The 23,199-nt window shown below is 34.0% G+C and overlaps 1 pseudogene; it reads right to left on the reverse strand.

Annotated features, from left to right (window-relative positions):
- Positions 1 to 15,153: 15,153 nt before the first annotated feature.
- Positions 15,154 to 22,359, reverse strand: LOC149179812 (phospholipase A1-Igamma3, chloroplastic-like; annotated as a pseudogene).
- Between the last annotated feature and the right edge of the window lie 840 nt (positions 22,360 to 23,199).

The raw sequence follows: 23,199 nt of genomic DNA on the forward strand, positions 1-23,199 counted from the left end.
CCTAATTTTCCTATACGTGCATATCTTCCATATAAGCATGTCGTTCATGTATTTGCATCGTATATGCGCAAATTCCTTATACGGAAATTGTGCATATATTGAAGATATTCGAATATCTTCCGTATATGCACATATCTTCTGTGGAAATTGAACATATACGAAAGATATGCGCATATCTTCCGTATATGCACATATCTTCCATATACGATGCAGATACATGAACGAAGATATGTACAAATTCCATATACAGAAATTGCGCATATACGAAAATTGTGCATATATGGAAGATATGCGCATATCTTCCGTATATGCACAATTTCCTTATATGCGCATATCTTCCGTATATACACAATTTCCGTATATGAGCAATTTCTGTATATGGAATTTGTACATAATTCCGTTCATGTATCTGCATCGCATATGGAAGATATGTGCATATACAGAAGATATGCGCATATCTTCCATATATGCGCAATTTCCACGGAAGATATGTGCATATACGGAAGATATGCGCATATCTTCCGTATACGCACAATTTCCGTATATGCATAATTTCTGTATATGGAATTTGTGCATATACGATGCAAATACATGAACGACGTGTATATACTGAAGATATGCACATATAGGAAAGTTAGGGATATACAGAAGATATGTGCATATCTTTCGTATATGCGCATATCTTCCATATATGCACAGTTTCCATATATGCGCAATTTATGTATGTGAATTTGTGCATATACGATGTAGATACATGAACAAATATATGTACAAATTCAATATACAGAAATTGCGCATATACGGAAATTGTGGATATACGGAAGATATGCGCATATACGGAAATTGTGCATATATGGAAGATATGCGCATATCTTCTGCATATCCCTAACATTCATATATGTGCATATCTTCCGTATATGCACTTCATTCATGTATTTTCATCGTATATGCGCAAATCCCATATACAGAAATTGCGCATATATGGAAACTGTGCATATACGGAAGATATGCGCATATCTTTCGTATATGCACAATTTTCGTATATGTGCAATTTCTGTATATTGGATTTGCACATATACGATGCAGATACATGAACGACGTGCATATACGGAAGATATGCACATATAGGAAAGTTAGGGATATACGGAAGATATGCGTAATTTCCGTATATGCGCATATCTTCCATATATGCACAATTTTCGTATATGCGCAATTTATGTATATGGATTTTGCGCATATATGATGTAGATACATGAACGAAGATATGTACAAATTTCATATACAAAAATTGCATATATACAGAAATTGTGCATATACGGAAGATATGCGCATATACGGAAATTGTGCATATACGGAAGATATGCGCATATCTTCCGTATATCCCTAACTTTCCTATATGTGCATATCTTCCGTATATGCATGTCGTTCATGTATATGCATCGTATATGCGCAAATTCCGTATACAGAAATTTCGCATATACGGAAATTGTCCATATACGGAAGATATTATATGCACAGTTTCTGTATATGTGCATATCTTCCTTATATGCACAATTTCCGTATATGCGCAATTTCTGTATATAGAATTTGCGCATATATGATGTAGATACATGAACGACATGCATATACGGAAGATATGAACATATAGGAAAGTTAGGGATATACGGAAGATATGCGCATATCTTCCGTATATGCGCAATTTCCGTATATGCACATATCTTCCGTATATGCACAATTTTCGTATATGCGCAATTTCTGTATATGAAATTTGCGCATATACGATGTAGATAAATGAACGAAGATATGTGCAAATTCTATATACAGAAATTGCGCATATATGGAAATTGTGCATATACGGAACCTTCACCTTATAATTCCTTCTCATGGGATTATGATGCCAGAACCTTTTTGTGACAAGTGACAACAACCATGAAAACAACAATGGGAAATGGGAAATATGGGAAGTGTTAAGTATGGATTGTGATATGACATGCTACCCCTTTGAAATCCCCTTAATAGTATAACTCAAACAAATAGTGATAACACTTATCTGGAAGATGTTGATCATCACCAAGGTAAAACAAGGCACAAGGCACAAATTCAGAGCATCACGATCCATTATCTAACTCAAAGAATCATCAACACTTAATGACAAGTACATAAGACATTAAAACTCAATATGAGGTGAGAAAATAATTTAATTCATGTATGTTATGCACCATATCCATCAAATGCGAGTGAACTAAGAAAATGTGGGAGGAATCTTTGGTTAACAATTAGTGGAGAATAATAAATCTCATCCGTGCAACTATTACTTGAGATAAGAGTCACTTGAGAAAAATATCGTCTAGTTACCACTAGATGTCAAGGGATAACATATAGCTCCAAAATGGGGACACAAGCACAATTTTCATATATGCGCAATTTTTGTATATGGAATTTGTGCATATACGATGCAGATACATGAACGAGTGCATATACAGAAGATATGCACATATAGGAAGGTTAGGGATATATGAAAGATATGCGCGTATCTTTCGTATATGCGCAATTTTTTTATTTTCGTATATGTGCAATTTAGGAAGGGGGGACTGAGGAGAAGCTTCCAGAGGAAATGGGGGGAGCCAAGGACGGGAGGGGAACTGCCAGAGGGAGGACTTCAGGTAGGGCGTCGGACAGCGGCGCAGATGGGAGACCTGATGGCTCTGAAGGACCTGCGAGATTCGGAGAGGAGTGAATGCAGTTCAAGAGAAACCCTAGGGTAGCCGAGGAAGGCACGATGAAGGGCGTCCAGGAGGAGGGTTAATCCGGCTGAGCTGAAATAGAGAGAACAGGGCTTGAAGGCTGAGGGAGATCGTCAAAGCTGGGAGACAGGCTTTCACTGTACAAACCTCCAGAAGCCGCAAACGTGGAGCGCCAGATGGAGCCTTCCACTAGCGGAGAGTCCGAATAATCCACCTCATCTATGTCCATCACGACAGCTGCTAAGGAAGGTAAACCACCTCGGAACCAACTAACCGTCGGAAACCAGCACCGACAGCGATGGAGGAACGGGACCGGTGCTGAGCGAGAAATGTGGAGGTGAAGCCCTCTACGGGTCTAGCAGATGGGTAACCGACGGGGAGGAAGCGGGGGTATGCTTGTACGTAGCCCTACTCTTTGCAAAACAGAACCCTAGCGGTGAAAACGACAGGGAGAATAGTGGAGAGAATAGTAAAAAAAAACCCCAACGCTAGAGGTGAAGAGTTAATGGCGAAAGCTGGCCAGTGGCTCAGGTACCGAGGCATGTCAGGGGCGGCTGCAGTATCGATGCTAGCCTGCATAACCCCGTACCCTCAAACCCCGTTCTTAGGCCATGCTGATCAGGCCATGGCGTTCCGAAGCAACCATCAATCCATCCAGTCCACCGTCAAATATGTATATATTATATATTGTTTAAAAAAAAATATGTATATATCATATAAAGCTATTGAAAAAAATAAGTTTTATGGATAAAACGTTTGGAGCGGTGTGAGTATTTTACCATTTGGTTCTTTTATAGGTATATTTTTTTTGTAGAAATCCAACAAATTTTTTTTGGACTTACAAGTTTAAGTTATGTAATCTATATAGCATTCAATAATACAATTTAAACAATGAAAAATTACACATTGTATTTTACACCCCAAAAGAAGTTTGGACCTAAAGAAATTTGATCTCTCATGGCTCATATTAGATTCATGTTTAAGAAGGATCTATACTGGTATATTTTATTTTATTTTATATAATTTGACCGAGTCAAAATGTTTTATTGATAATTATTATTATTATTATTAATTGTTAATTATTTTGTTTTTGTTTTTATTTTGTTTGTATCTAATCAAAATGTTTACAAAACATTACATTATATTACAAATTCTCTACCATATTAATAGACGAAATGACTTTTTGTCGTAATCTAGCAGTACAATTTCTAATAAGATTATGATTTCATCTTATTTAAAATACACTTTTGAATGCATAATTATTATTCCTTACATTGTCACTTTGATTGATATTTGTAATACAGTTTGGAATTCATGTGTAATTATATTTGTTAAAAACTATTTTCTCTCATATACAACAGATTTATATTTGCATATATTTAATCATTAATGTATATAGTTATATTTTATATTAATTATTTTAATCGATCACACACATAATTTGTATAATAAATTTATTACTATGTTAAATTTTGATGGTCAAATTTAACTACCCTATATTAGTTATTTTCTATTAAGAATCTTAATTGATTTTAAAAATATTATTAAATTATCAATTTTTAAATTTTTATTAAATTAAATATTATTTATAAATCGAGTAGTCTTTAAGTATGGTTTTTTGGAAAGTTTTCCGAATTATTTTTCGATTTAATTTGTTTAGAATCCAGTTGGTATTCATTGAAATCACAAGTTTGACAAGTGAAAACTTCACAATCAAAGTGCCTTAGGTGTTTTTGAGGGTGTTGAATCCATATATGCAGTAAAAATATCAGTTTAAACAACACAAGTCAAGATTTGGCCATGTCCACAGGGTCTTGGATAAACAGTGATCAGGTGCTCTATTAAGACAGTCCTTGATGTGAAGTCATTGTTTCAATTCTCTGCCTCGATCAGGGTGATATATTGGACATGATGAAGATGTTATCCTGACAAACTTACAAAAAAAGAGATTTGGCCACAATTTTGTTTATCGAATTCCAATTAGAAACCTGTCGGAAACTCTAAAAAGTTGCACTTAAAACTACTCCTATATAAATTTCACTCGAGTCTATAACTTACTGTACCGTTCATTTTTAGTCGTTGGATTTGATTGTGTTAAAGTAGCTTTTAAGAAAAGCATTATCGTCCATAGTTTGGTTATAGCTAATGGTTTTGTACTTTATATTTATTTTATCTATCAGTTTTTGTCTATGCTTTTGTTATAGTCCATGGTTTTGTACTTTATATTTATCCAGTCTATTAATTTTTTTCGTTTAATTTTCTTTTATAAATTAAGATGATTGAGATAGATTATTATCAGGTGGAATTATTTAACTTATATTTTTAATTTAAATATTAATTAAAACATATGAAATCAACATTTAATTTTTTTAATATTGACATACAATCTTATACTACACCTACACATTTCCCCTATACTAAAATTAAAACATCTCTCAACACAATATTATCATAATCATAAATTTAATAAAAATATCACTTACCATAAACTTCTTTTTATAAATAAATAGACAAAATTAATAATATATATTCTAAGGTCATATGAGCATTGAAGGTTCTCAAATAATTTTGTTGAAAATAAAATATATAAAGCTATTTCTTCGTGAATATTAAATTAGTACTACATTATTGTTAGGAATTTTTATGTTATGGGTGTGCATATTTAATGATATCTATTTTACAATGATGTAAAATGCAAAAACTGCGTAAATAATGATAATAAATATTATGTAGATAATCCTAGAAGTTTTAGAATAATGATTAGTTATTGTGCTTTTTCTTTTACTAAATAGATATTCTTTGGAAAAAAATTGTTTTTTAACTTGAAAAATATCAGCTCAAAGATTACCTAGTTAATTAGATCTTTATCATTAATTGAAATCATGAATTTATAGTTGAAAAAAAAAATTATAATCATAAATTTAATAAAAATAATCAGTTATTATAAACTTTTTGATAATAAAATAATAACATTAATAATATATCTTGTAATAATGCCTTTCATGTAGTATAAGGTTTAAATTTCAATTTTAAAAATGATATCGTTCTATTATTAAAACTTCCCATCATTGGTCATAGAAGCATTGAAGGTTGTCAAATAATTGTTGTTAAAGATAAAATCCATAAAAATGTTTGATTGTGTATATTAAATTAGGATTACATGAATTTCATGTACAATGTTATGGGTGTGTATATTTAATAATATTTATTTATTAAAATTAGAAATTATGTAAATAATGAAAATAATTTTTTTGTAGTTTATTTAATAGATGAAATGGTTTTTTAGAGTATTTTTCCTTGATTAATTTTATTTTAAAAGATTTTTAAAAATTTGAATTTAAGTTGTTTAATTTGTAAAATTTAATTGGTTTTTGGGGTTTTTTGAGTGTTGAATATAGTTATATATTTAAAAATGTATTTTAAAGAACAAACAATCACAATCTTGTTTGAAGATGTATCTTGAAAAAAATCATTTTATCTCTAAATTAAATTGTGCCATAAATATTATGTAGATAATCCTTTATATATATATATATATATATATATATATATATATACCATGAAAATGATCTAATCATTTATTTTTCCATTAAAATTTGCTTATCCAAATGACATGATATGTTCTCTTTTATAGGTTGGTATATTCTTGTTTTTAAGCACAAGTGATAATGGGTTTATTATGAAAATCAAAACATTTTGTTGGAAAAATCAAAGTATTTTATTGCGACAATCAAAATAGTTTGATTGAATTTAATAAGTAAGAATATGTATTTTATTTTAAAAATTCATGAGTTTAAATTTAAAGGAAAAATAAAGTATGTATATTTTTATATGTGTTTTATGTTAAGAATTTTTGTGTTCAAATTTAATGGAGAATATAGTATGTATATTTTATTAGATTTTAGTAGTCAAATCATTTTAGGGAGACAACTATTTTGTTGTACAAACAAAGGGATCTTTTACACCAATTTAACATGTTGAATCGCTAACACGTTGGAGTAATATGGGTCAAGCCCAAGATCAATTCTTCTAGCTTCCACACACCAATAATATATTCAACAATCGGAAACACTTGGAGCAATATGGGTCAAGCCCAAGATAAATTTGTCCATCTATCACTATAACACCAATAGTATATTCAACAACTACAAACCACGAGTAGTATATTCAACCATTAAATCGGTAACACGTAGGAGCAATATGGGCTAAACCCAAAATAAAGGCCTCCATCGACCACTATAGCACCAATAGTATATTTAACAATCCACAAACCAAATATATCAATAACTTATGACTTATCAAAAGCTAAGATGTTGCATGAGTGGGGACGCCTACTCTTCAAACCTCAAATAATGTTCCCAAATTTTGGATTACCTAGTGAGATGGTTAGGAGATTTTTTTGGAGCTTGTGTCAACTCGATCATAGGAGTGGGATTACTCCACTGGTGGGTTGGAAAAGTTTTAGAGGAGTTTCATGGGTCTGACTGGGATCTCTTACAATATTTTATCATCGAGATCAATTGTGCCCTGTAATGTGGAAAATTATGATTTCTTCCATACCATGTGGCACTACTGATGTGTGCCACTTACTCGTATTTTCCTAGCTATTAGGCCCAAAACTCCAAATGCAAGTGATGCATGTATTCCACCTATGACTTCTACTTCATCATTTTTAACATCATTGTGACATCATTCTTTATAAGTGTATATTCTTTGATACTCCAGTGTTATTTTTTGACATGCCTAATGATCAACAATTTTTCATTGAGTGAAGTCCATTATATTAAAGATTTTTCATACCAGAGTTTGACCAAACATCAATTCTTCCATTCTCTTTATGCATTTATCATCAATGTAAAGGGTTCATTGACCCTCTCATCGTGTTAGGTAATACATAATTATCTTCCGAATACTATCTGATACACTAGTTCAAATACAACTGCACAAAGTGTTAAACCCTCCCATGGAAAAACATTTGAGTAATCCCTCATTTCAGTAATGTGACTTGGTGCTAAGACTGAGGCATCCAAACCAAAAATTCTCATAGAATGTTGTGTAAAGGATTCTGTACCCACTTTTATCTTTATCAAAAATTAAGAATCAACCCAAAATTTCCTCTATTGTATATTAGGGACTTCACAATTGGTTATTAGTCCAAACTAGTGCACATTATAGTTTTTTTAAATCTTTAGCTAGTCTGCAAAAACTCTAGAGTCCTTTAGGGAGCTCTTTGATATTTTCCATAAGATGTTTTGAGAATACTTCTTCTATTCTTTTGACAGCACAACTTATTTTCTTGCAAGTGACTTCCACATCATACACAAGATCCTCTAATTACTCCAACTCACCTAGAGATTTTCCAATCTAACTAATGTAAGACCATGGAAGCTAGTCATGGCTAGGAATAGATGTCCTTCAATCACATGCTTAATGTGTCATTTTCATCCTATCCATAACATAAAGGGTATGAAGCATAAGTATGTTAAATATTGATTATGGGGCATATGAGTATTATACGTCCATTTTAGCCTGATCTACGACTTCACATCATAAATATACATTATATAGACCATACATTCTACAAAGAAAACAAGCACAAAAAAATACATTTTAGAAATGACCATTTATTTATTATTAACATGGTTCACATTACAAATATGAAGTCCATGAGGGTACTTATATGATTAATATCCTATGTTTTTTGAAACTTATGAAATGGGACCCATATTTCACCCAACTATAGGCTCTACTTCACTCCAAGATTTCTTTTAGTCAACCACCCTCAACCACATGAAGAAGCCATGAAGGATTTTCTACTCAATATTATAGGGTGGATCCATGAAGTCCATTCTCCTTCATAATATTAAGTCATTAGTTCCTTTCATATCGCTATCACCAAGCCCATAGTTTTCCTAGTTTCTATGGGCGGTTTCACATTTGTTCTACACAACAAGAAACGTCTCCCTTTCTACTAGTGGTGTAAGCATTAAGGCCACTCTCCTTCCGTCATGTTCAAAAAACATGAATGCTACCTCTCAAGAACTGAACCTAGGATCATGACACAACAAAAAATTCCCATTGAAGGAATGCATAGAATAAGAAAACACCTTCGTTGCTTCCTAGAATACCTTGATGAATCTCCTTCTCTCCATTTCTTTGCACACATAATACAACCAAACAATTTATTTCCTCTTGGTCTAATTGACTCATTTTGATGGATCCCTCCCTAGTTTCCACCGCTAACATATTTTAAACATGGACTCCCTCATAGGCTTGTCAGGACTAGAGTGAAGGGGTAGAGGGGATCGAATTTTGAGGGAATGGTGGGGCATGAGGGGGTGGTGTGACAGGGAAAAAGGGGAAGAGGTGGGAAGATATGAATGGTGGAGGGTTATGCAAGGTGCAATGGTAGGCATGAATGAATGGAGGATTAGTTAAGGAGGAGGCGCAGGTGAGAGAGACACATAAAAGGGGACATAGGTGAGACTAGGGGATAATGGCATGAAGGGATGGGATGAGAGGGGAAAATGGGGAGGTGGTGGTACAAGTTTAAGGCTTGAAAATGTGGAGGTGGAGATATAAGGTGAAGGCTAGATAAAATATAGGAGGAAGGAGAAAAGGGGTAGGTCATATAAAACTAAAGAGGGAGGAGGTGAGGGAGGAAAAGAGGGGAAGGGGGGATGTGTTGGGATAAGGAGGTGAGAATAGGTGAAGCAATGATTGATAAGATATGGGGAATGGTTGGAAAGAAAGGAAAGGGGGAACACTCATCATAGATTTTGGATTGGAGGCTATAAGAGAAGGAATATGCATGGGTATTGTAGGTAGAGGATGTTGGGGGAGAAAAAATGGAGACAGGTGAGGCTAGGGGAGGTGGGCATGAAGGATTGTGGTAAGAGGGGAAAAGGAGGAGGAGGTGAGAAAATGGTAAGGGTAGATAGTTAGGAGAGGGGAGTAGTGAGCATGAACAATAGGAGGAAGGGGCTAAGTGGGAGGGTAAAGATGGATAAAGGAGATGATAGAGTCCAGATAGGAGGAAAATGTGACTTAGAGGGAAAGGGAAAATGTAGTGGAATAAGGGAGAGTGGAGATGAGGGGTAGAGGGGATGGAGTTATTAAATGGGTTGGGAGTGGAGGAGAGTGGATATGAAGGTTAATGGATATGGATGGGAAAGGATTGAGGGGCATAGAGAGTGGTATATAGGTGAAACAAGGAGAGGTGGGCATAGGGAGTGGTATATAGGTGAAACAAGGAGAGGTGGGCATAAGTTGGTGCTATAAGAGATTAAAAGGGTGGATGGGTAGGGAAGGGAGATAAGTGACACCATGAAATAGATAGGAGAAGAGTGGGAGATAGGTTAGATTAAGAGAGTTGGGAATGAGGGTTGGGGTTAAACAGTCAAATGGGGAGGAGATGAGAAGAGGTCGATCATTCTATAATTTCCTCATGTCCCACATTAAGGGCCATTACCAAAAACGTATACTCCAACACCAAATTTCAAGTATCCATTACCAAACAAAGTGAAAAATTTTGTTCCCACTAAAAGAAATGCATGCATGAAGCATAAAAGAAATTCTTGTGCAACTAACTAAAAAAATTAACTCATAGATGCACATTATTTAAACTTACACATCATTCATGAATTCACCAAACATACAGTAAAAGCATAGCATTAAAAAATAAGAGTTATACATGGCATTAAGTTTGTAGATAAAAAATAATCATAACACTTACATGATGTGGGAATTGTTTCCAGCTAGTTACATACAAGGGTTGTTCCTCCCAAGCATCGGAATTTTATTCCATTTCTCTAAATAACAAGGCACCCTTGAGTTGGGTCTATGATTCCACGGTGAGGACTTGCTATTTTGGCTATCCATTATCCATAATAAGCAACATAATGTCCATATTTTTTACTCAAACAAAAATTCCAATCCAGCAATTATTGTTCCCTATAACCTACACATCCTAAGCAATGGTATTCTCTTCTTTTCCATGTGGTCCCTTAGGATAACACACCCCCCTTCATAGATATGGTGTATGGTCCACTAGAAAATATATTAGTTGGGGACTCCAAGAATTTAGAGTTGCCATATAAGTGCTCACAATAGCCTTCTCAATATTCTTGAGTAATTTCATCAACAATAAATTCATTTACAAGAAAAAAATATGATTCTAAACCTATACTCATCCAAATAGAGCTACTTTCTCCATTCCTTGGATATCTAGTTCTCTTTATAATCATGAAACTCTCCTCATGCTCTCCTCTCCAAGATGAAAAAATTGTCCCTTTTTCCTACTGAAACTTTCTTTTCTTTCATGCATTCTTTGACTCTCACATTTACCAAAATGTGGCTACAATTAGCCCATTTTATCATAAATTGGTAATATGTATTATCTCACCAACCTCCAACATGTACCAAAAAACTATTTTGATAACTCAAAGTAGGTAAACATTAATAAAAAAGGCTTGAATGATTAGGAATGTGGAATTATTCCCATGGACCCCACTTTAGACCCTTGTCTTATTGGATCATAGCCCCCGAATATAACTATCCATCTTGTATCATAACCAATGATTTGTGTTTATAAATAAATTCAACATACAATTTACATGCCAAGTTTGGGCCTCAACCATATCAATAAAGGTATGATCTCCAACCCACAACAAACTATCTCACCAACCTAAATAAAATTTGCACAATAACAATACAATTTATGGGAGTTAAAATAGGGGCGTTATAGTTTCCAAGGCCTTGGGACATATCCTTTCTCAAAACCACCTAATAGTGCAGTAACATCGATAATAATAGGATAATGATACTTTCAAGAGGTGATGTGTGGTTGTTTGAGACATTTGTATTGGCCCTAGATGGTTAGAAGATTCCTTTAGTGCCTAGCATTCTTCATTCCACCCACAACCATGTATAAGGCATGAAGACCCATACCTACCGCTAAAAATGGTTATAAATACCTATATACCCAATTAGAGGAAAATAATTCCCTTAATAAGTCATTTTTGGGGAGGAGGTGAGGGAGGGAAAGAGGGAGGTGAGATGTAATGGACTAAGGACTTGAGAAGAGGTAAAGGATTGACGGGTAAGGGAGGCGGATTCGTGGGAATGGAGGAAACGAGGGAAAATACGTAGAAGGGTGAGGATAGGAGGTGATAACAAAAGAAATGTCAATGGGAATGAGATGAAAAGCATGATGGGGGAGAAGAGAGGTAGATAGGCGAGACTAGGCTACGACAACATCATGAGGTGTAGTGAGAGGGGAAAAGGGGAAGGAGATGAAAATATGTGAAGGATAGATGGGTAGGGGAGGGGGGGTGGTGTGGATGAAGGAAGGAGGGAGGAGCCAATGGAAAGAGAGAGATAGGATGAATCGGAAGTTGGAGGAGAGGTGAGGAGGTAAGGGTAAGGAAGAGGGGAATGAAAAATGTTGTTTCTTAGGAGAAGGTGTAGGTGAGGGGTAGAAGGATAACTTATGTTTAAGGGCTTGGTAGAGGAGGTGAACGAAGAGAGAAAGTGGATGGACATGAGTGGAAAAGTTGAGAGAGGTAAGAAGGAGGATATGTGAGACAAAGAGATGTGAGCGCAAGGGGGACGCTGGTGCATGAGTGGAGAATGAGGAGAAAGCGAGAAGAGGAAAATAGGTGACATGACAAGAGGAAAAACAAAGAGATATTTGATGTGTATACACATTATTATCATGTCCATCTTAAACCCAAATCCATAAGAAATTCAAATTTATTAAGGTGTAATTATTTTTTATCATTAATTTTATGCCATGTATTAATTCCTTAATATTAAAACATTAAAAAAATTACATTTTAATAAATTTGATCCATCTTTGGTGCTTCATAGATATAGACTTAAGATAGATCTATGTTGGTTTAGTTTTTTAAATATAGTCATGGACATATGTACACACTAATTTATGATTTTATTGTTATTATTGTCCTAGACATGTCACAACATCTCCTATATACTATGTTGTATATCATCTCACTACTATTTATGCAATGAACTATGAACACATCCTACATACTTCCAATTTTTTTTAATTTATTGTCAACGAATAAAAAAACATTTTTCTAATATAATGGTTAAGAAAAACCATTAGCATAAATAAGTCTTTATGAATTTTCTTGTCATAAACTAAGCACACATTTTGTCATATGTTTTTATAAGAAATGTATAATTAAAAGCAAATCTTTTTTTTATTATTATAATGTAATAAAATCAACAAATTTTTTTATTTCTAATTTTAATTCCAAAATATAAATGTAAATTTACTCTAAAACTAATGTAAAACTAATGTATTTTTTAGTTTAAAGCTTATGTGTATTTCTTTTTAACGGAAGTATTTTATTATTATTGTTTGAAAGGCTTATGAGAACATCTCTACTATCATGGAGTCTGTTTAAAGGCTATTACAAAATTAGATGAAGAGAGAAAAAAATGAAATCCACGCATAATTAGTGAAATTTTACAAATTAAATCGATTATAAATACTATAAGGCATTAATAGATGATAAACATCAAAATACTTATTTCATGAGAGATCCCATATCGTTATAATTGGAAAAATCAACTAAACTATAAATTTATTTTCTATGAGAGTATATCCATCTTAACCAGAATCAACTAAAAACCCAAAGGGATCAAATCTCTAAAATTTATTTTCTACGAGAGTATATCCATCTTAACCCAGAATGAACCAAAAACCCAAAGGGATCAAATCTCAAAATGTGAAAAACTCTTGTTTAGTGCAAAGTTCTGAAAGTTTTGTTCCTCTCATAGATTCATAGATGCTTATTTAAGATAGATCAATCTTGGTTTTTAATAATATTATTTATATTATATAAAGGTGTACCATGTAAGTTTCGTTTCTTCGGCTATCTTTATGAAGTACTTATGGATACTACATAGCCCTTATAATTTTATTGGAAATCAAATCAAGATAGACACTAGTAATTAGACAACTTACCTACTTTTTATAACTCAAAGCTCATTCTTTCTTTTGGTCTTAGTGGACTTTAATCATCATTGTTATCATATAATTAATTAATACAATGTCATGAATTAATTGTTTGTTAAATATAGTGTTATGAATTAGATATTTGCTAAAAGCTTCTTTGTTGTTGATAATTAATTGATAAACATTTAAAAAACCATTAAGCTTAGGAGGTGATGAAACATAAATTTGAATAAAATGTATTATTTTTTTAATAAATATTTTTTAATAAACCTAAAATAAAAATTAAACTTTTGATTAAGAATTATTGTTTTTATTATATTTTTTTATATTTCAAAAATATACTCAAATAATTAGAAAAATATTTAAAAACTTTTGAACTTTAAATTAATTTATTGTTGTAAACGTTGAAAAAGGTTAAATTAAAGAAACCTAAAACCAATATTTCTCTTAAGCAACCAAAATTACACTAAATCTTAGAGCTTTTGTGTTTTATATCACCGCCTAGGAAATTTCCGATTTAAAGAAAATAGTATTTCAATTCTACCTAATTCTTTGTCTTCTAGCAATTTTTAATTAAAAAAAGTATAATTAAAAACAAATTACTTAATATTCTCTATTTTAATTCAATTGAATTTTAAATTATTTTTTTCCAAAAAACATTAACATTTATATTTTCTATTAACAAATACAAAACAATTTGAAATTATTTATACTTGTAAGTCTATACTTATGCAAATAAACCATCACTATGTGCAATTTAGGGATTACTAATAATTTCTTCAATAACTTTTGAAACATCATCATTGAAATAAGTTTTGAAACATTATTGTTTTTGTGCTTATGTGGTTATTTTGGCAAAATATAAAGCAACACTTAAACCACTCACAAAAAAGTCAAATCTCATTAAAATAGAGTCAAAAGCTCAACCTTCCTAAAGATTCATATTGGTAAAGATATAAATTAAAGTCAAGTAAACCCTAATACCTGGCGAGAGAAGAAGAATTGAACTTATTACTTGTGTAGAAAACGTTCACAGATATAGAATGAACCCCAAAGACGCGAAAAGTCAAGCACGGTCATAACTTTATTCGCACTTAAAAATGCAACGCTCAGGTTCTCTCAGATATTGCAAAGAATAAAATTGAAAAACTGTGACTTTTTGGAGTTTTCGTTGAAACACCGAAACCATTGTTGATAATTTTAATAAGAAATTTGTTAAATTTTCAAATTAAAAATGATTCCACAAAAGAACACAGCACACATCTCATCTCCTACTCTCCGGCTCAAACACGCAGCGCACACAACATCAGCTGGAACTCCCCCCATGAAATGTTTGCACGAACGTAGTAAATGGCAGATATTTTCTTATTATTTCCTCACATCTCATCTCCTCCTCTCCGGCCCAAACACGCAGCGCACACATCAGCTGCAACTCCCCCCATGAAATCTTTGCACGAACGTAGTAAATGGCAGATATTTTCTTATTATTTCCTCCTGCGCGAGGGGATTACAGTCTGCCTCTTGCAGTGAAAAGGAGGCAGAGGTATTGGGGTCCAGAATATCGGCCAACCCAACACACTGGAGAGCTCACGAGATGACGTTCTTTATGCATGCCACCAAAATTGCTACATGCAACATAATGACTAGGAACCCTGTGAGCGAAAGAAGAGACTTGAACCATGGACCTCCAATGCTATGAAGATCATTGTGGGAGACGAATAAATAGAGAACAGAAGAAGACAGTCAAGGTTGAGGGTTGGAGAGGTCAAATCCAGTTTGTGGGTATAAAATCAGATGGAATTAAAAACAATCCAGATGGAATCCAACCAACTTGAAAACCCCACCACTACACGAAAAATTTGGCCTCAGTTTTAATCCACAAATCTTGCAACAATATTTCTATGAATGAACTGGGCAAGTCCATATTATATGGATCATCTAGTATTGTGTATGATAATTAAAAATAAAGGGTTGCAGTGAATATGAGAGAACTGATACATCGGTGAAAAAAGAGCGTTCCGAATAGTGCATAAAACAACCATGCTCGGGTAGTAGATAATGAAGAAACAAAATAAGTTTCCCATGTATTTAAGAAGTACGCTGCGCGGTGATTCCAAAATTCGAAATTGAAATGAAAAGGAAATGGCAGGGAGTATCCCATGTTCTCGTTCATAAAAATCCCAGGCCCATTTGGAACGACATCGTGCTTGTTGACCAACCTCAGAACATTCACGCCAATCTCCTCCATACGTTGGACGAACGTTGAGTTTCCTAAGCGGGAAGTATAACAAGACGTAACAAGACAGAAATCCCTTTATTATTTATTTATATGGTTATTTATTTTTTGTTTTTTTGTTTTGGTTGACATTAGCTAATATTATTATTTTTTTTTAAGGATGTGACATACTTATACACATCTTTTATTCGTTCCTTATACTAGATTCTAGAATGAGTCTTTCTTCTAATTTTAATTACTTATTTATATGGTTATTTAATTTAACTTTTTTTGTTTTGGTTGACATTTGTTAAAATTATTTTTATTAGTTTTTGAGGGCCTGACATATTTACACATGTTCCTCATATTGAATTGTAGAATGAGTCTCTCTTATATTTTTAATTATTTATTTATATGATTATTTAATCTTTATTTTTTTGTTTTGATTTACATTAGTGAATTTTTTTTATTCTTTTTTAAGAAAAATGACATACTTACACCTCTCTCATAGTTTTGATTGTAACATGAACCTCTCCCTAATTTTTTATTATTTATTTTTTTGATTTTTAATTTTTGATTTTTGATTTTGGTTGACAGTAGTTAAAATTATTTTTATTATTTTTTATCATATGATATACTTACCCATTTCCCTTATACTAAATTAGAAAATGACCTTCTAGGCTGAATAATTTTTAATATATTAACATTTATAACATTGATTTCAATGGACATTTTAATTTCTCTGATAAATATAAACATTTTCATTTCATAGTTCTAACCAAGTGAGAATAGATGAGCTTTTAAGTCAAACAGGTATATATTTTTCAGTCAATAAAGGTCCGATATGCATGTACATGTGCGTGCAATGAATTGGTAGTCAATTGTAATAGCCATTTCAAAGAGGTTACGGTCCAGCTGAATTCTAAATCAGATCTGGTGCGGTTCATAGTCTGCGTCGGGAGATCGAGGAGATCTAGCAGGCCATGCCCATTTGCCATTTGCATTCTTTACTAGACCTTTATTTTCTTCACGCCACCAATGGGGCGGGTTATGAAGCTTATCAATCAATAAGTTGCAGCGTTTACTGACAAGAGCTGGATCTCTACCTGAAGATTTGAAGGGTTTGTTCTCCCCAACATAGCAAATGGAGATAAACCTCTAAATTATGGAAGTCGGACGGATTGTGAGTGGCCTTCAAGAGATTCGGCAGCGAAAGCTGGATGCCCACATGAAAATATATCCAGGGAAGCCAAGTGAGTACTTTGTTCACCGCAGCGAAAGCTGGATGCCCACATGAAAGAAGCCAACTGAGTACTTTGCTCACCCATCCCATGTTCTCGTTCATAAAAATCCCAGGTCCATTTGGAACGACATCGTGTTTGTTGACCAACCTCAGAACATTCACGCCAATCTCTTCCATACGTTGGACGAACGTTGAGTTTCCTACGCGGGAAGTATAACAAGGCAGAAATCCCTTTTCTATTCGGACATTTGGATCGCCAAATTTTTGTACATTTACCTGAGCTACTGTAGGGGGCAGTGGAACTAATATGTCTTTGAAATTTTGCATCCATTCTTGCGCTGTTCGAGCTCCTCGCCACGCAATCACAATGTCTCGTCTTCCGAGTCTCTCTATCTCATTTGGATCCGTGCAAACGGCAATGAAGCCTATCCAAACACCTTCGTCGATTGATTTTTCGCGTATAAATACTTGGTTGCTTGATAACCCGAATGAGGGAGACCCATTTTCTGGAAAAAAGAGTGTTTACTGTGCTTACAAGTTCCATAATATTCAGAATAGTCTCTGTCATCAAACGCGTCATAGCAATGCTGAGCAAATTCTCCGTATCTGAGAATCTCAGTTTTCAGAATCCCCCCTATAATATTGGTGGGGCAGAGGGACTGAATGGAGACGTAATGTGTGAAACCCACAAATGGTTTGTATAAAGGGGAAATGAGAATCGAACCATCGTATCGCGGTGAGAGTTAGCATTCGTGGACACTTTCAGAATTACTATTCGTGCGCTCATATTGAATGAATAAGCAGAATCAGACCTACCATTCTCATAAACCCATGCACGCGATTGCCCGCGATAAAACTTCGACTTGCGCTGTCGTGAAATCTTCTGAAATTATATTGGAATATTACAGTCCACACCGTAGGGCGACCACCATTACTGGGTATTTCCACACGTTTTGCTTTTCTTTGATATCTGATGACTTCACTTTATTAGGCTGCTCTGGCTTTTACGCTCTGTATGGAACCTTCTTTTAAATCATGAGCTGAATACATTTACGCTCGTCTCCAAATGTGATAGTTTTGGTATAGTATAGTATATGGGCATATTTTTATTAATATTGGATGAGCACATGTGTCTTCATTTATTTCTTTAACGAGAATTTTGAAGAAATATTTGTATTTAGCTTTTAATTAATATGAATCGTGCATCGTTACACCAGGGATATTGACAGGTTGAAGCCACTATGTACGGTAGAAAGGAACGTAAAAATAATGAAATTGTCTGATTATCCCTGCCGCAGGTTATTCAAAGATACGTTACCCTTCAATTAAATTCACGGCAGGTTATTCAAAAAAATACGTTGACCCTTCATTAAATTCATTTTCACCAAAAATTTGTGAATAAATTATAAAGTGGACATTAGAATTGATAAATAATTTATTTTTTAAATTTATTAATTCTTCACTTGTGCCGAGATACTCTTATTTAGCATTCATTACTTCAGATTCCATGGTACAAAAAATATTGGCTAAAATTTTATCTTTTTTACAATGTTAACTTTAGTTTTAATAGTTTTCATATTAAATTTTTGGTTTTAGGTGTGGCCACAGTTGTCACCACGAAAGTTACGTGGTCTAGGCCATATGCCAGCTGTCCTTGCAGACCTGTTCTAACCATCCTCCCATGCTTGTTCTGTCCTTGACTCATGCTTGTACATCCTTCCATTGTTTTGTGGTACATTGCCTCTATTGTTCTGCAAAAAGGTAATATGGATATGTATTTATAGAATAGTCTGACAATTCTTTTAATTAAGAAATTAATTAAGAAAGTGCTCAAAGTTTATATACCCTTAGCACTCTTAGATTACTTTTTACATGTTTCAATATTTTTGTTATTTTATATTTTTATTAATTAATATCAGTTTTCTTTCGAGTTCTCAATTTATTATTTATTTATAACTTTTTAAGAATATCAAACTCCCAATCAATTTTATTTCATATATATTCAGGAGCCATCAATTCAACATTATAATTAAATCTTTGACATTATGATTTCATATAATGATAGTTTTATAATATGAATTAAAGTTTAAACTAGATTAAAGTTTAAATTTGTTATAAATTAATTATTTATTAAACATAACTAGTAAATTTATAACCATAAATATAACTCCTAAATGTAACCATAAATATTAAAAGCCCCACACACATATATTCAAAATAGCTAAAATCAATTTAATTTTTTTCATATTTACTAATAAAAGAGATATATATTCAAAATAAATAAAATCAATTTAATATTTTTCAAATTTACTAATAAAAAATCCAAAAAAAACCTCAAATAGAAAAGAAACATCAATTTAAAACATATTAAAGATTTATGAAGATTTGGATATATTCTTTGCCTACCAATTTAAAACACAACCAGGTTTCAATGTATTTTCTGCCATGCTATACCGAGAAAATACATTGAAAAATATTAAGTTAATTTAAGTTATATTTAAATTATTCAAAATAATAATATTTTCAAATTTACTAATATCAATTTAAAACCTATGATCATTTCAATGTATTCTCCGCCCTGCCAATTTTAAACCTAAGAAGATTTAATGAGCATTCAAGTTGATTTAATGAATGCAATTCTCCTAAACAAATTTCTTGCAAAGAGTTGGAAATCTAATGATGCAATATCCTCAGAATATTTCCAGCTTTAATGAAGTGATTCTCCCAATATATTTCAGAGCACTTAATCGTATGGCCACTTAAATGTTTTGTCCAAACACATGAATGCCAATTAATTAAGATGAATGGGCTTCTTCATTGTTTATTGCCTTTGGGCCACTCTTTATGGTTCCTTCCATTTCTTTGCTCTTCATTGCCTCTGGAGCATTGTTTGTGGTTCCTCCAATTCTTATTGCCTCTGCATCACTGTTTACAGTTCCCCCCTTTTAGGTATACGTATTGTTGACCGAGAGAAAATCATGGTGGGAAAGAATTGGTGAACATTCCATTAGAGACTGAAGGAATCCGATAAGCGTTAATATTATTTAGCAGCGGCCCTAAAAAATCCAGTAAGCATTTATTTTATTTAACAGAAAAAAGAGACACAGGGCCTCTTCCATTTTGGGTTGTGGGTTATTTATTTTTGGTTTTACATCGCATCCCTCTTTGTCTATGTATTTGAACAAAAAAGTTGAAATCTACGGGGAGTGTTTTGCATTGTGGGCAAGCAAGCATGATTCTGCATTGTGGGCAAGCAAGAATCTAGTAAGTACTCATAACCCACCGTCTGGGGGTGACGGCAAGCAAATGTGCTTCCAAAGAAGAACACATTTGTGTTGGAAATAATACTGGGGGGGCGTGAATCAGTATTATCAAATCAATACAACCTTTTCATTTTCATACTCAGATTCATATATGCTACTTCAGTTAAGGATACCAACGTATATACGCAACTGTGTCTTATGCAACTAGCATATATCCAATAAACTTATGATTCAGTTAGTTGATCTGCAATGAGTGCCTCAGAACATTATTAACCATATTAACAGTAAATAGGTGTAGTAAAAACATAATAGATTACACACATAAAGAGCACACATGAACACCATGATATAAGGTGGAAACCTAATGTGGGTGAAAACCGTTGCAATTCGTCTCTATCTTTCTTTAATAAGAAAATTCTTTTACAATGCACTGGTGCAGTCTTATACCAGTATGCAGGCTTCTACCTGCAGAAGGTTTACAACCTTCTCTCGTTTTCCAGTTTCTCCTGGAAGGGAGCTACAACCCCCTGGCTCTTGTACTCGCTGATATATTACCAGTACATAGGCACCAGCCTACAATCTTCTTTCATCCTCCAGGGACCACATTTCATACATTTTCAGACTGGATATTCCTGAAGCACAACACCATAATCTGAAGGCCACGTTTCATCCAATTTTCATACTGGACCCATTAACAACATTGAAGCACAAAATTAATCATCACTGCAATACACCCATCAAGTACACCTGCATCACCAATCTCTTAATCACCCAATATTGAAACACTGAAACCCTGTCAACAACACAATCACCAGAACCCATAACAGACAACAGAACTCTTCAACAATAACCGGAACATTCTCATAATGTATACGCTACTATGGTGAACCAAACCGGCGTACATACACACTTTTACCAAAGCCAACCTGCGTACAGATCTGCAAATATATACTCATAACTTTGCAGTTGTTCCAGACATCAGTCATACCTAGATTATAACATTCATATAATAAAACATGCATCAATAATTCAAATCTAGTCTATCCATGATCAAACCACATAATGATAATACATTCCAAGCCTCATGATCTCGATCCATCATTCATCATATAGGTGCATCCTTGATTCAGATCAAGCTAAGCTTCACGAACCCATAACCAGCATACTAGGTCTCACACTTTATCAGATATTCAATCCTTGCACACTTGCTCCCTTGGCCAAATGATCTTCTCCTTATATAGGTTTAGGTTTCTCTCAATACCATGGTCCAAAACCATGTACAACCAATACCTTGGATCCAATACCTGGGTTCAACACTTCGGATGCAATACCAAGGACCGAAACCATAGGTCTAAATACCATGGACCCAAACATAAGCTTTCCCACATGTACGCGCTTTTTTGTGCATGAAAGTCCGTGCACACGCATACGCGTCTTTGTATGTAATGAACCTGCGTGTATACCCTACTTGGTATATAGCGAACCTGCGTATATACACGACTTGGTACATAGTGAACCTGCGTATAACCTCCCTGTATACCCTACTTGGTATATGGTGAACCTGTGTATATACTCTTCTTTCTTCATTTTTTGTAGTCTGATCATCAACTCTTTGCTACTGACCTGCTGCACTATGATCTGTCATCTGTGTGAGTTGCCATCAAGGACAACACTTGTATCAAAATGCCAACAATCTCCCCCTTTGGACTTGATGGCAACAACCACACCAAGTCACTCTCCCCCTTTGATATCAAGGGCAAAGGGCGGACCAAGTTATTCTCTTCCTTGGTATACATTCTGCTGTCCATACTCCCCGTGAGTACCTGCTGAATTCTCTGCTCTGCTGTGCCAAGCTCCCCCTGACTGTAGGCAAGGTCTGCAAGAAGATGTTCTTCGAGAAGAGACATGACTTTATGCATCATAAATGACCTTCCTAAGACTAGAGATTCATGCATACATCAATCTCCCAACCAAGTGGGAATACAACATTCATCCATCCAACCAAGTGGGGATATACCAATTGTTTATACATGACTCAAACACAAGGACCATTACATCATCCATCCCATGCATAGTGGGGTAACAAGATACATCATATGACTAACAAAGACCAAGGACCTAAACAAGACCATGACAAAAATCAATAGATATCATACACTATATGATTTGCACTATAAGCACCTTAACATGCAATCCATTCTCTTGGTCAATCAACAATTAGTAGCAAGATATGTCAATAAGAATCATCACCAAGGACTTGTAACCATAATTCCAACTATGCATTATTTGAAGCATATGCTCCCCCTGAACCTATGCCATCATCAAACACTAACTGAACCATATCAGACTTTTGTTCTGCTGCTTTTCTTCAGAGCATCATATACGTGACTGTGCAGCATCTAACTGGCGTATATATGCGATTTGTCTTCATGATACATGCATATGAGATTTAGAACATTGATGTTCCACACTTTCAGCTTCCTCTGAGTCTGTGTATTCTGCTATGCCACATCTTACTGGCTATACTTCCTTTTTCTTTCATATCTTAAACTGTGATGATGTTTTCTCCTTTTGATATGATGCCCAAAATCTTCTCCTGCATTCCTTTGCTATGTGTCCAAGTTTGTTACATGCATAACATCGTACATGTTTCATATTCCTCCTAAAACAGTCAATGGCTTTCTGACCAATCATATTGCAAGAAAAACAATATCCCTTAAAGTACCTCGAACGTGATGATCTTTCTA

The sequence above is a fragment of the Pinus tabuliformis genome, chromosome 3_2 (genome assembly GCF_031772625.1).
Source record: "Pinus tabuliformis cultivar Carrire ecotype Pingquan chromosome 3_2, CPIR1, whole genome shotgun sequence".
NCBI lineage: Eukaryota > Viridiplantae > Streptophyta > Pinopsida > Pinales > Pinaceae > Pinus > Pinus tabuliformis.